Source organism: Equus asinus, chromosome 6 (assembly GCF_041296235.1).
Source record: "Equus asinus isolate D_3611 breed Donkey chromosome 6, EquAss-T2T_v2, whole genome shotgun sequence".
Classification (NCBI taxonomy): domain Eukaryota; kingdom Metazoa; phylum Chordata; class Mammalia; order Perissodactyla; family Equidae; genus Equus; species Equus asinus.
This window is the reverse complement of record NC_091795.1, coordinates 77,120,066-77,135,415: the sequence shown is the minus strand read 5'-3', so window position 1 is coordinate 77,135,415 and position 15,350 is coordinate 77,120,066. Positions and strand designations below refer to the sequence as shown.

The following is a 15,350-nucleotide window of genomic DNA, read 5'->3' as shown; positions in this document are numbered from 1 at the left end:
ATTATCAGATATTCCATAGCCAGTGAAAATATATTTCAGGAATAAAAGTGAAATAAAGACATTTCATATAAAGGGAAACTAATAGGATTCATCGTCCAAAGACGTGCTTCAGAAGAAATGATAAAGGAAGTTCTTCAATTTGCAGGGCAATCATGACACACAAAATTGAATTTTCAGGAATGGTATATAGCAAATATCTGAGAAAATACATAAGACTATTTTTTCCTCTTAAATTTTTTAAAATACATATATGTGTTTAAAGCAAAAATTATAACATTGTCTGGAGAGGCTTCAATGTGTACAGAATAATTCATATGACAACCGTAACATATGAACATGTATTCATATGATAACTGTAGGGAGTTAAAGGGAGCTACATGGCAGCAAGTTTTCTGTATCATACATGAAGTGGTGCAATAGAATGTGAAATGTTAGATAAGTGTATTATAATCCCTAGACAACCACTAACAAAATAATAAAAAGAGATATAGCCAAAAAGTCAATAGCTAAGTCAAAATGGAATACTAAGACATATTAATAATCAAAAGAAGTCAATAAAGGGGAAATAGTGTATAAACAAACAAAGAAATAGACCTAAATTCAGCTATATCAATAATTAAATGTTAATTTAACTCCAGTTAGAAGGTAGCAACTGACAAAGTAGATAAAAAAGCAAGACTCAACTATATACTGCCTATAAGAAACACTCTTTAAACACAAAGGTATAAAACCTGAAAATAAATGGATGAAAAGAGATATAGCATATGAACATAAGAAAGCTGGGATGAATATTAATAGATTGATCAAATAGACTTCATAACAAAGAGTATTACCAGGGATAAAGTGGGGTATTTAAGATTGGTAAAAATTCATTAGGAAGAAATAAAAATCATAAATGCATAGGCACCTAATAACAGAATCTAAAAATGCACGAAGCAAAACTTAACAGAATTAAACGGAGAAAGAAACAATTCCACAATCATAATAGGAGGTTTTAGCACCCGTATTTCAGTCATTATAGACCAACCAGACAAAAAAAAAAAAATCAGTGAAAACATAGATCTGAATAACACTATCACCTTGATATAATTGACAAATATACTGCATTCCATCTAACTGCAGAATGTACGTTCTTTTCAAGTGTATGAGATACACTCACCAAAATAGACAAATGCTGAGTCATAAAACAATATATTTCCATGGATTGAATCACACACACTATTCTCTAACAACAACAGAATTATATTTAGAATCAATAACAATAAGATGTTTAGGAAAACCCCAAATATCTGGAATTTAAAACTTATAGATAATTCATGAGTCAAAGATGACATCATAAGGGAAATAAGAAAACCCAAAATATGTAGAAGGAAGTAGATAATCTAGACAAGAGCAGAAATTAATAAAGAAGAAAACAGTAAAGGAAATTAACAAAGCAAAAACTGCTTCTTTCAAAGGATCAACAAAATTGACAACCTTGGAGTCTAGTCAAGGACAAAAGAGTGAGAACGCAAATCACCAATACCATCATCGATAAAGGAATCATCATCACACATCCTATAGACATTAGAGGGCTAATAAGAGACTACTACGAACAAACCAAGACCCAAAACTTCGATGTTATATGAAATGGATAAATTTATTGAAAAATACACCTTACCAAAGTTGACACAAGAAGAAACAGAAAATCGGAGTAACCCTATATCTAATAAATAAATTGAATTTACCGTAAAAATCTTTCCCAGAAAGAAACCCACAGACCCAGATAGTTTCACTGGTGAATTCTACTATACCTTCAAGGACAAACTAATTCTAATCTTGCACAAACTTCTTTAGAAAATAGAGGAAAAGGGAAACACTGCTGAACTTATTTTATCAGGTCAGCATAACACTAACAACAAAGCCTCATAAAGAAATCCATCCCCCGGAAAATAAAACTTCAGATCAATATCCCTCATGAGCAGAGATCCTTAACAAAATTTTACAAATCAAATCCAACAACATAAAAAAGAAAAGAAAAAGGATAACACATCAAGATCAAGTTGGGTTTATTTCAGGAATGTAGGGTTGGTTTAAAACTGAAAAATCAAACAGTGTAGTTAACCATATTAAAAGGCTAAAAAGAAAACCAATAGGGGCCAGTTCATGTGCTCCACTTCAGCTGCTTTGGGTTTACCAATTCGGATCCCGGGCATGGACCTATGCACGACTTATCAAGCAATACTGTGACAGGCGTCCCACATATAAAGTAGAGGAAGATGGGCACAGATGTTAGCTCAGGGCTGATCTTCCTCAGCAAAAAGGGGAGGATTGGCAATGAATGTTAGCTCAGGGCTAATCTTCATCAAAAACAAACAAAAAAAGGAAACCAATAATTGAGTTAAAATTATTTGATAAAATTCAACATATATTTATGATAAAAATTCTCAGGGAACCAGTAAAAGTAGGTAATCTCCCCAAACTGATGAAAGGTATCTATGAAAAATCTACAGCTAACATTATACTTAACAATGGAAGAGTGTATTTTTTTCCCTTTATGATCAAAATTAAAGCAAGGATGCCCACTGTCAATACTTTTATTTAACATTGTACTGGAGGTCTTAGCCAGTTCAGTAAGAAAATAAAAGACCAAAAGATCACAAAGAATAAGAAAAATGGTCCTTATCTGATATTTTAATTATAGAAAATGCTAGGAAATCTACAAAAGAACTCCTAGAACTAATAATTGAGTTTAGCAAGATCACAAGATTAATATAAATAATAAATTGTATTATTATATATTAGCAGCAAAAAAAATAGGAAAATTCTAGCACCAAAAAAAAAAAAGAATACTTGGGAAAAAAATCTTGTTAAAGACATCCAAGATCTCTACATCAAAAACTAGAAAACACTGATGAAAGAAATTAAAGAAGACCCAAATAAATAGACAGATATATCAGGTTCATTGATTAGAAAGTTCAGTATTGCCAAGATGGCAATTCTCCCCAAATTTATATATAGAGTCAATAAAATCCCAACCAAAATTCTAGCATGCTTTTTTTTTTTGAAATTGATAAGCTGATTCTAAAATTTACATCTAAATGCAAAGGATCTAGAATAACCAAAGAATTTTTTTAAAAAGATAAAGTTGGATGACTTAACCTGACTTCAATACTTCTTGTAAAGTTATAGTATTAGCAAAAAAGATAGACAAATAGACCAATGGAGAAGAGTAGAGAACCCAGAAATAGATCAAAACATATATGGTCAATTTTTGACAAAGGTTCCAAGGCAATTCAATGGGGATAGAAGCGTCTTTCAAAAAATGATGCTGGATCAACAGGATATCCATATGGAAACAAACAAACAAACATGAACCTTACTTCATACCATACTTAAAAATCAAGTTAAAAAGATCACAAACCTAAAGGTAAAACTTAAAATTATAACACTTACAGAAGAAAACATTGGAGGAAATATTTGTAAACTTGGGGTAAGTAAATGTGTCTTTGATAGAACACAAAAAATAGGAGCCTTACAAGAAAAAACAAAAGGATAAATTAAACATTAAAAGCTTGAACGACATCATTAAGAAAACAAAAATGCAAACCACAGACCGGGAGAAAATATTAGTAACATACATATCAGGCAAAGACTTGTATCCAAAGTATATAAAGAACTCTTATAAACCAATAAGAGAAAGATAACCCATTAAAAAATGGTCAAAAGATTTGAATGGATACTTTACCAAAAAAAACCAAAAGGCAATAACCAACATGAAAAAATTCTCCCCATCTTGTTGTCAGTGAAATGCAAATTAATACCACAATGAGATACCACCACACACCCATTAAAAAGGCTAAAATTAAAAAAAAAACTGAGCAAACTAAGTGCTGGTGAGGAGATGGAAGACCTGGAACTTTCATAGACTATTGACGAACATGTGAAATGGTATGACTACTTAGTGGAATTTCTGGGTTTAGAATATGAATATATTCAGCTTCATTAAATATGCCAAATTATTTTCCTAGGGTGTACCAATTTATAATCCCATCAGCAATGTGAAAGAGCTCCCATTGCTCTATCTCCTCACTAACGCTTCGTATTTGCAGGCTTCTTATTTGTGCCCATCTGGTGGGAGTAAGATGGTAACACTTTGAAGTCTTAATTTATGTTGCCCTGATCACTGACTGGTAAGACTGAGCATCTTTCAGCATGTTTAGTCTTCATGTATATTCCCTCTGATGTGAAATGAATATTCATATGTCCATTTGTCTACTGTGTTGTCTTTTTCTTATTGATTTGTAGGAATTCTTTACTTACGCTGGATATTCATCTTTTGTTGGTCAAATCTGTTGTTGCAAACATCTTCTCCCAGTTGGTGGCTTATCTTTTTCTTCCTTTACAGTGTCTTTTGAAGAACACAGATATTCTTTACTTTATACAAATACAAATGTGTTATGAATATTTGCTTACAAGTTTATTTTTTATAAATTGAGCCAAATGTTATTAATTCTTATGGGAACTTAATGTAAGAAACTTTGTGAGAGATTCTCTTTTTAAAACTGGAACTTTATTTGCAATTAGCACATTCATTTCCCCAAAGCACTGATTTTTAAAATTTTTTATAGCTTCATAATAATATTTTTAAGATGCATGATATTCATAGCAAAATTCAGAAATAAACTTGCAAAGAAACACTTTGAGTACTTAGGAAATAATGCTCGTGTTTCTGGAAGCAAATAGAGCCTTACCAAAACCAATTACCTAACTTTTTCTCTCTCTCTTTTTTTTTTGTCTTCCAAAAATAGAGTTCCTACGTTGAAGGAACAGGAGACTGCCATGTATATATATATATGGTCATATGTGTTGCACTATATATATATATAAATATACACGCTATCTTGATTTTTAAAAGTATTTGGTAAAATCTCCCTTTAGTCGCCTTCTACAAGATGGTGAAACCAGACCAGGCTGCTAGACGAGGTAAGTTGTATCCTACAGTATGCACAGCACAGAGGAACAGTGTAGCATCGCACAGTGGAGGATTGTAAATAGAATTCCCTTTGAACCAGAGATGGTGGATGAATGATTCCGTATAATCTTGGAATCATTGCACTGTAACAGTCACAGAACTCTGTTCCTTGTCGTGTCCTGTTTAGCGTGTTTATCTTGGTCCTGGATGAAGATGTTGAAATGAAAATGAAGACACTTTTCAACTCTTTCATCCTTTTTAATGATGGAAAGAAAGAAAGAACAACTAACCAAGCAGATGGCAGAATCGAAATTCTAAGAGACCTCAAAACCAAGATGATGGAATTTAATGAAGGAAACTACAAATATGTCTTCACATTTAAAAGTTAACTGTGCAAGTAAATAGTGAGTGGGACCTGCCTTGGCTCAATTTCAGTTCGAAAATATTTTGTATGGCTTACTCGAATTCCTGTTTTAAATGAGGCAATGTGGTAAAAGATTTGACGCAATCTGAACTGCTGTGACAGAAGAAAGGCATTGCTCCCGAAGGGACAGCTCTAGGCCCCTGTAAAGCTGCTCTTGACCCCACATGGACATGTAGTCCGCTATGTTCAGTTCTGGGGGCTGCATTTCAGGAGGAACATCAACACTCTCAGTGGTATCCAAAGGAAGGTGTTAGAGTAACATAAAGAACCTGGCCAGGGAGGAAGCTGTCTGCTTGCAAGCAGGGTTTCCTGGCATGGAGTTACACCCACCTGGAAAAGGTGGTGACATTGCCACAAACATCCCATCAGCTAAACACACAGGAACCTAGAATCACTTCCTAGGAAGCTGGAGATCTAGAAATGTTTACTGGGAGAAAGACTGAAGAACTTACAGCGACCGTCAGACCCAGCCCTGCAGTCCTGGTCCCCAGCCCTCCAGAAAAACCCTGTCCGTGAGAGCAGAGATGTAACCACCACTGGTCCCACAACTGGACTCCCCCTTGCTACTCTCTGATCCCCAAGGTTATGCTCTCATTTGGAAAACTGGGCTTGGCCTTGTCCCTTAAAAAAAAAAAAAAGACGTCATGGAATGGTGGTCAAGAACATGTGGAAGTAGGTTGCTTGGTGTGAATCCAGACGTTGCTTGGTGACTGAACGGCCTTGAGTAAGGCCCTTAATATCTCGGAGCCTCCTTCCTTACACATAAAATGGGTTGGAGGCGATGATAATAAAACCAGCCTCATAGCACTAGGTGGGTATTAAATGAGAAGATTCTTGTGAATGGCTTGGCATAGGGCGCAGTAAAAATCATGTGGTAGGTCTTGTGAACATCACCCTGTCAGGATCTCCCCAGGTGCCACTGCCCTGGCCCTGAACTTGAGCCCAGGGGCCAGGGCCCTGTAACAGGTGGTGGGCACCCTAGGCATTGGCCAGTCACCTCCCAGACTTCCAAGAGCAGGTCTCTCTAGACCCCAGAGCTGTGTCCAATATCGTAGCCACTAGCCACATGTGGCTATTGAGCACTTGAAATGTGCCAAGTGTGACTAAGGAAGTGAATTTTAAATTTTATTTAATTTTAATTAGTTTACATTTAAATTTAAATATCTACATGACTACCACAAATATCCAATGGCTGCCTTCTTGGACAGCACCAAAGAAAAGAGCCGCTGATGGCATGGACGACCAAACCCAGGAGGGCAGGTGAACTCTTCAACGGAGATAGTCAAGCTGAGGTTGGATGATTATAAAAGGGGGATGCAGAAGAATTCTTGAATTGGGCAGATCCTTTCAACTTTGACCTGCTGGGGTTCTCACCACTCGATTGCTTTTCTTCAACATTGTATTTTTTCGTCACTAAACCACCCAATCCCTTTCTGCCGGTGATATCATACAACCCAACCGGGGATGGCTTCTCCCCTCGGGCCTCACAGCGACGGGTGCAGGGCTTGCCCTGGTGTCCAGGCCTCCAAGACGAGCTTAGCAACAGAGGATGATTCTGTTTGCATTTGTTTTCAATCAGCTAAGAAACAGGAAGCACCATTCAATTGTTCCCTGCCCAGGAATGATGCGCACAGCTCTCTCCTGGCTGGTGTTTTTCAGAACAATGGAAATAAATCTGATGTAATGTAGCAGAACACGACAAGGGACGGTTTTCCCTTTAACAAATACTCATTTGAAATGGTGCCCAAACCCTGTACGAGGAGCGATCCATTTCCCACAACAGTGTTCCAGCAAAACCCATTACTAATTCCGCAACTCAAATTAAAACTAACAGAGCTTGAAGGCTGGGGCTGAGGCGCTCTCTGCTGACAAGGAGCAGGGAAAGGTGGGGGAAGGGGCCCTCGCACTCGCGTGTGCATGTGTTTAATTACACTGTTTAACACATCAAGAATAATTTAGCCACCCAAGTGGAGAAAATAAGGCACTTAACTGCTCTCGGGTGGAAAAAAGCCCCATGCAAACCCGCTGTCAGCTATATGCCACATCAGCACACCTCAGGGCTTTGGAGAGAGGAGGGAAAAGAGAAGGAGAAGGGTGGGGAGAGAGAAAGGAGAGACAGCGCAAGGGAGAGACAGGGTGGGATGGAGACAGAGAATGAGAGAATAGAGAGAGAGAGGGGAGGAAGGAGAGAGAGACAGAGCAAGAGAAGAGGAGGGAGGGAGAGAGAGAGGGAAGGAGAGCAGGGGAGAGATGCAGGCAAGCAGAGAGTGGAGAAAGGAGGGAGAGAGAAAAAAAGAGAGAAGGGATAGGGAGGGAGGGAGAAAGAAAGAAAAACGGTATTTTGTGCACATACAATTCTACTGTGAGTCAGGAGAACTGTCTCCCCTGACTCATAGAAACAGTCAGTGACTATTTCTCAAGGAGGGCTTGTATGAGGTGGTGGAAGGGTGAGAATGAAGATAAATTTTGGATTTCTATTTTTATTTTTTTTTGCTGAGGAAGATTATCACTGAGCTAACATCTGTGCCAATCTTCCTGTATTTTGTATGTGGGTTGCCACCACAGCATGGCTGATGAGTGGAGTAGGTGTGAGCCTGGGATCTGAACCTGTGAATCTAGGCCACCAAAGCAGAGTGCAGGGAACTTAACCACTATACCATGGGGCCAACCCCAAATTTTGGATTTTTTTTTTCCAGGAAGATTAGCCCTGAGCTAACATCCACCACCAATCTTCCTCTTTTTGCTGAGGAAGACTGGCCCTGAGCTAACGTCCATGCCCATCTTTCTCTACTTTATATGTGGGATGCCTACCACAGCATGGCTTGACAAGCGGTACATATGTCCATATGCTGGATACAAACTGGTGAACCCTGGGCCACCAAAGTGGAGTATGTGAACTTAACCACAACGCCACCAGGCTGGGCCCCAAATTTTGGATTTTTAAATGAAACTTAACCCCTGGGCCAGTGCTTTCCCTGAGCTACTCCCCCACTTCAGGGTCATTCCAGCGTGTTTCCATGTCTTTGTGGCCTGAAAACCATGAGTGGGGTTTGGGATCCCTAGAAAGGCAGGCCTTGGAGGAAGCCTATGCAGGGCTTACTTTGCAGAAGGGGAAACTGAGGCTTAAGATCAAATAGGAGAAATTTGGACAGTGCTTGGAGTAGACTCCTCTCCAGTGCCCAGCTTCAAGGCTGGAGATCCGACCTGCAAGTAAAGCATCTCACTGCCCCTGGAAGGGGGCACCTTACTGTTTGTTTAATTAGGGCTGAGAGGGGCCGGAGAAAATCTCATATCCATCAAGGACCATGGGAGAGGGAGAAACGAAAGAAGCCTCTCGCCATGGCTTCAGATTTAGAAAGCTACAAAGCTCCCCAGATCTGGAACAGGTGCCAGAGAGGGAAGTGCTGAGAATAGAACTATCTGTTGCCTGCCAGTGACTCTGGGTTCAGCATCGAGGCTGACTGCCAAGGAGATGAACAGCCTGGCAGGAGAGAGGCAGGAGGCAGAAGCTACTTTCCGTGGCCCATAGACAGGACAACCCCATCCTCCTCTCTCCCCAGTCACCTTGCCATGTGGACCCAGCCTCTTCGGGAACTCACGGCCTAAGGGAGCTCAGAGGCCTCAGCTGATGGGTCAGTCCTTCTCAGGAGGCCCTGCAAGGTAACAGAGAGAACAAGTGCCCGATGGACAGGAGTCTGTGCAGCTCCACTAAGACTGTGAGCCATGGGCAAGCCGGTCCACTCCTCTTGCCTCAGTTTCCCCATTTGGAACCCCAAGAAGATTGGACTTACTCTTTCAAGTGCTTTCCAACTGTACCATTCTGTGTTTCTGGAACTGAGAATGTAGGTTCTTAGGTACCCTAAATGACACTGTTGGGCAGACAGTGAAACAGGGACCCACCGAATATATCATTCTTTTCAGTTAAGTTTAGGTTCATCATATGCAAACAGAAAAAGGAAACATGTCTTTGCATGAAAGGATCCTCCTTCCCATTCCAAAAATTCTTTGATATATATCATTCAACTATGAAAGAGGGCTAGAAAGTTCCTGAGTCGACTGTCAGTGTATTCTGAGGACAAGGTGGGACATTCTTTCTGGATTCTGTAACTGTACATGTCCCGGAAATGCTGTGTAATATTTGATATGATCTCGGATTTCTGGGCATGGATTTCTTTTTTCATCCTTGAAGAGAGGATGTACTTCCAACTTAGCTAGCTCAAGGCCCCTCTTAGGCAAATTAGGAGGATTTAGGAAGTTGGGCTGTCATGTGTCAAATTACAATCTGGGTCTAAGAGCTCCCGTTTCAGACCCACGCTCCTCAGCAGGCCCAGGCTCCAGACTGCTTACTGCCCAGAGGCCTGAACCAGAGGGGCTCAGCCAAACCCTGAGCGTATTTCGTATTGGGTTTAGAGCCTTGTTTTCTTTGGAAGTTGATACCACATTTAAATAATTGATTCATTGTTAAAGGATTTCCACTTGGCCTATCTTAGGCTTTCAATGAAGTGAGACAAAGAGAAAGTGAACGAGACAATGACAGAGTGACGGAGAGACTCAGACAGAGTGAAGCAGAGAGACAGAGACAGCTGGTTAGTGGAGATGGAGATCTGGAGGAAGTCAGTGGGAGGAATGAGAGGCCCAAGATGGAGGGGAGGGAAAAATCCACTAAAGAAAGCATCCTCACACCGTTCCAGCATCCCACAGTGCAGAACTAGTGTCCAAATGTCACCGTGCTTTCCTCTCCCTCAGATGTGAGCACTCACAGTCCACCTGGAACACAGACGTGCAGTGGCTGCCACTCCCTGATGAAGTCCCTCCTTCTAAGCCCGATCATATGGTGAGATCCAGGGCTCTGCCTCTGGCCACACACAGAGGAGAGAAAAGGAGAGGGAAGGCAGCATTTGGACCTCTAGCCCTGTTACCTTGGGCGTCCCAGTCTGTGCACAGCTATTTCCAGGCAGCTCAGGCCTGTGGCAGCCACAGAGGTGAGTGGGCAGAGCCCTGGACTTGGAACCTCCCCACCCTGGTGTGGAGGTGACAGGGGTGGGGAGAGAGGTCCAATAGCACCACCAGCCAAGCACTCTGGCTCAAGAAGACTCCTTCTCTCACTAGCTCGGGTCCCCATGACAGTGGTACAGAAAGCCCAGGCCAAGCTACTCGCTCTGAGACTTTTCCGAAAGTAATCTTAATCCGGGGGGATGGGGTCCCACTTGTAGGGTGGGCCAGCAGAGGGGAAAAGTCTTTTGAAAACAAGAGCTTTCTATATTAAATGTCAAAAAGCATCATGAAAGAGAACGAACTTAGAACACAAGTGTGTGTGTGTGTGTGTGTGTGTGTAAATGTGTGTTTGAGTGGGTGGGTGATGCAGAGAAAAGCAGGCCGAGGGGGGCTTTAAGTCTCTGAGGGCTCCCACTATCCTTCCTTCATTGTTTCCCATCCCCACTTCTAAAAAATCCAAGAAGACCAGAGCATTTGAAGGTGGAGGCTGGGGTAAGAAGGAGAGACAGTCGAGAGAGGAACAGAAATGGCCTAGAGCCTGTTTGTGAGGGGGCATGAGGCAAGCGGTGGGAGGGACAGGCCAGTGGGGAGAAGGACCATGCCTGCAGAGCCTTGGCCTGAGATGCGGTGGAGACCTCTAGCTCCCGCCTGCTGCCTGGGCCACATGCCAGGACAGGTGAGGCCAGCAGGGGCCATGTGGGAGTCCTGTGCCTCTCTTGAGACAGTGACCCGGTTGAAGGGAGAAGACAGGGTTCGCAAACAGTGTCAGAGGAAGACACGGGCGCTGGATCAGGACAGCCTCTGAGTTGATGGAATGTGCCTGAGGTGGCCCGCAGGCCAGAGAAGTAGGCACCAGCCCATCTTGAATGCCTCTGCCCCGAACTTCTCCCCCAGGCAACGCCATCTGAAAGTTTCTTTAGTTCCTGAAAGGAAGCTGGAGATTTTGGAGAGGGAGTTAAATGCTGTCGCTCAGCTGGTTGGCAGCCACTTCTGGTTAAGGATTAGACTGGGGAGAGGACAGAATGTTGGGCTAAGAGAACCAGGGAAAGGACCTCTCCTACCTCAGCTACTTGAAAACCAGTTGGATCCAGATGGTGGTCACTGGCTGCATCTCCTGAAGGAAGGAGTGTGGTCAGTTCTGATGGACACAAGCACCTCAGGGTCTCTGGTGCACAGGCTGCGGTGGGGTCTGGCTCAGGTCTCTGAGCTGCATGGGAGGTCCTGGTCATGCCTGATCCACAGGCCTGAGAGATGGGCCTGGCTGGGCTGACCCTGCAGGTGATCAGAGGCAGAGTACTGCCTGAGGGACCATCCTTTCAGAGAGAAATCAAACAGAGGTTCTGGCCACTCTCAGTTTTAAAGGTCCCTTGTGGCTGATTTGGCAGAATAAGAGTGTTAACCCGGGAGCCCTGGCTGTCTTCCAGACCAGGGACTCAGAGGTAGCCCATTGCTGGGGCTTTACATAGGACATGATATGTCTCAACTTTCGTACAATTCTACCAGAGGCAGCGGCCATGGGGCAAGCCTTCACTTCCACAACCCTATGCCATCTCTTAAAAATTTATATGTGTTTATTAGCTAACCAGATCATCTCTGAGGTTATGCAGGAGCTGGAAGAGAAGACCTTCAGCTGACTTTCAACATGAGCATCATAGATTACAAAGGGCTGGAAGACCTCTTAGGGATCACCTTGTTCAAATATCTTAATTATTAAGATGAGGAAACATTTGGCTGAGCTTTCCTGGTTGTCTATTGAAAGAACCGGCTTTGCAGATGGGGAAGCACGCCTGGCTTCACATTATATTGTAGAATTTTTTTTTTAATACTATTAACTTAAACTGTAAACTTTATTGAAATTTCATCAGTTTTTCTGCTTATGTCCTTTTTTTTTTTTGGAGGAAGATTAGCCCTGAGCTAACTACTGCTAATCCTCCTCTTTTTGCTGAGGAAGACTGGCCCTGAGCTAACATGCATGCCCATCTTCCTCTACTTTATACGTGGGACACCTACCACAGCATGGCTTTTGGTAAGCAGTGCCACGTCCGCGCCTGGGATCCGGACCGGGGTACCCCGGGCCGCCAAGAAGCGGAACATGCACACTTAAACTGCTGCACCACCAGGCCGGCACCCTATATTGCAGAATTTTTTATTTAAAAAGGTTATACAAAGCAAAAAGTAGTGCATGGTAGAAAAGAGTCCCCTGAGAATTCAGGGACCAAGACAGAAAGAGAGATGGAACCCAGGCTCGCCAGAGTCCAGAGCACTGGCCCCAACGAGTATTCAGTATGAGAAGTGCTGGCACAGTTAGTTACATTAGTTTCTTTGTCTTGGCCTTCTCGGACCCTTTATATGCAAATCTGAATCATGACTCTCTAAGGGGGCAGGGAGGAGACAACATTTACCCAAGTGTTTGATCATAGACATTTTACATCAAGGAGCTCCCACCCCTCCCAGCACTAGTGTTCTATGCACCGTGCTTTAGGAAACACTTGTTCAAGAGACAGAGTCCCAAGGGTGGTAGAAAATCAACCTTCTTCTCTCGATTCTGCTCTAGTCTTTTGCATGGCTTCGGGCTTTCTTACCATCTGTCAATGGCATAGTCTGCCGTAAAAGGTTTGAGAGAGGAAGGATGCACTCAGTCTGACCTTTTATAAACATTGAGGAGAGAGGGGCTGGAGCCGTCTCCCTGAGGACCTCATCATGGTTGTCTTTTGGGAGAAAGAGGTGACTCCTTAAGATCAGGGAACATTAGTGCCTTGCATAGTGTCCAGCAAATATTAATAACGATAATTTGATTTGTATCAGACAAATCTTATGTACTGTCTCAGGTTCTCTTGGTGTTGCCTGTCTCTGTAACTCTTAGCCCTTTGTGGCCACAGACAAAGAAGTAGCTTTTTTGACTACTTCTGGACTCAGATGAGGTGCCTAGCCTCAAGGAATAGGAACTGGATTTCCCAGTGCTGCCAAAGGGGCCAGACGGTTCTGGAGAGTTAACCTCCCATGGAACAAACTTTACCCTCGCCTTTCTTAAAGTCTACCCTCAGACAACTCATATCAGAAATACCCAGTTTTCAGAGCTACTGAATACATATCTCTGGGAGTGGAGACTCAGAATCTACACAATGATGACACTCTGGGGAAATTCCTATGCTGGCTAAAGTTTGGGGCACTATCTTGGTCCCAAGTCCTGGGACGTCACCACTCACACCCTACCTGTTTCCTAGTCAGGTACATGGAATGGCGCGTTCCCCGAGTTAGGACTGGGCAGGTCCCACAGGCTCGGCAGCAGCAGCTTCATGGGATGGAGCCTGGTGGAGGAGGGTGGCAGTCTCTTTGGAGAAGTGGCAGGCTGGCGTGCTGGCAGCGCTGGCATCTGCTTGCTTTCTCTCCTTAGGCTCTTCCTTATATGGGCACCCCAGGTATTGCCCCGCCTTAGTTAAACAATAACTCCAGCATGTGCCTTGGTGCCTCCTGGAGAGAGAATACTGGATTTAACTGCAAGATCTTCCCATTACCCCCCGCCCCCCAAGCCTATCTCCACCTGATCCCACTTCACTTCCTGGAGCCCGAGTTGCCTATTTCTTGGCTGCCTGGGTTGTGGCTTTTTTTCATTGTTTCCAGGTACTTCAGTTTCTTTAGTCTACTTCGGGGAATTGGTGTTTCTACAAAACCCCTCTCAGAGTGCAGAGGAAGTGCTGAGAAAAGCAACCTTCCTCCAACCTCGTTCTCAAGCCGGGCAGTGCAATTGCCATGTATTGCACATCAAGAGCGGCCACTCAAAGTAAATCACATCACATGGTCTTTCTGCTGGAGAGAGCATCTTCTTTCCACAAATATATTGCAGAACACATTAATCCCTGGGCATGGTGAGACCTGGGGAGAGTCTCCGCATCATCCTTGCTTAATGGATTGGGGAGAAAGAGATGAGGCCTGTAAAGCAGATGCTTCCCGACTCCAGAACCCTGATGGTGTGGCTCACCCTATGTTATGAGAGAATGATAAAGTAGGTAAAGCAAGAAAAAATGTGGAAATCACAAGGAAGTCGTGTGACTGGATCCATCCCCAAGTTGTAATGGTTGGCAAAAGATGGGGTTTGGAACATGGAAGGAAGAAATAAGAGCCCTTGCTAAGTGTGGCTCAGACCACACTCCTGGGAGGTAGGATGGTGGTGAGGACGGATCGCTCAATGACTGGAAGTGGGTTTTAATCCCAGCCGTACAGTTTTTGGCTCTCTGACTTGGACAAATCTCTTCCCTTCTGGGTCTTAAATGACTAATCTGTAAAGTAAGGATTGTGACGCTTGCTTCATCTCCCTCATATGTATTTACTGGAATGCCTGAACCCTAAGGAACATGATCTGAGAGAATTTCCACTATAAATACAGTAAACAATAAGCATACTATTGTATAAATGTAATTTATTAAAAATATACGTATATTTGTGGTGTGTGCCCAAAATGATTTTACTGATAGGATACACAATCAAAAATATTTGAAAGCCATAGTTTCAGAAAATAATGGTGTGAAAATTCTTTAGAAAGCCCTACCCACGTAAGTCTATCTTGAGATAGTGCCTAAAGAAAAATAATTGGGAGTTTTCCTATTTACTGATGCTGATTTTGACTCCTCCCATTTCATAAAATACTTTTTTCCCCCAGAGCAGGAGTGTTGCCCCAGAGCAGATTTGGGGAGTGTTGAGTTAAGAAGGGAAGTCGCTCCCTGGGATGTGTTCCTAGTGCCAAGAGACAAGAGGCTTTGGGTGACAGTTGTGCTGTAAGATCGGCTTACGTGAGGGACCCTGGGACGAAGAGCTGTTCACAAACCCAACGGGCTATTTTCTTTCTGGGCTTCATTGGCTCTTTGATGTTCTCCCTCCTCATTCATATGTGCTCTTTAGATGCCAACTCTTGCTGCTTTGTGTTTTCCAGAGAATTCTAGCCTGAGACTATAAACTGAGTAACCTCTAGCCATAATTTTC

The 15,350-nt window shown here is 42.7% G+C and overlaps 1 protein-coding gene across 9 annotated transcripts in view; it reads right to left on the bottom strand.

The window, feature by feature from the left end:
• The window catches only part of CAPN13 (calpain 13), an 83,578-nt gene extending 69,754 nt beyond the window's left edge, over positions 1 to 13,824 (bottom strand). For 2 of the 9 annotated variants that reach the window (XM_070512333.1, XM_070512338.1), the window contains exons 1-2: positions 13,587 to 13,823; positions 11,435 to 11,645 (exon numbers count right to left, since the gene is read on the bottom strand). The gene's annotated coding sequence lies outside the window, so the exon portion shown is untranslated. Of the gene's footprint in view, positions 1 to 11,434; positions 11,646 to 13,586 lie in introns of all 9 variants that reach the window. The other 7 variants (XM_070512332.1, XM_070512334.1, XM_070512336.1 and 4 more) reach the window with 6 other exon arrangements.
• Positions 13,825 to 15,350: the final 1,526 nt, after the last annotated feature.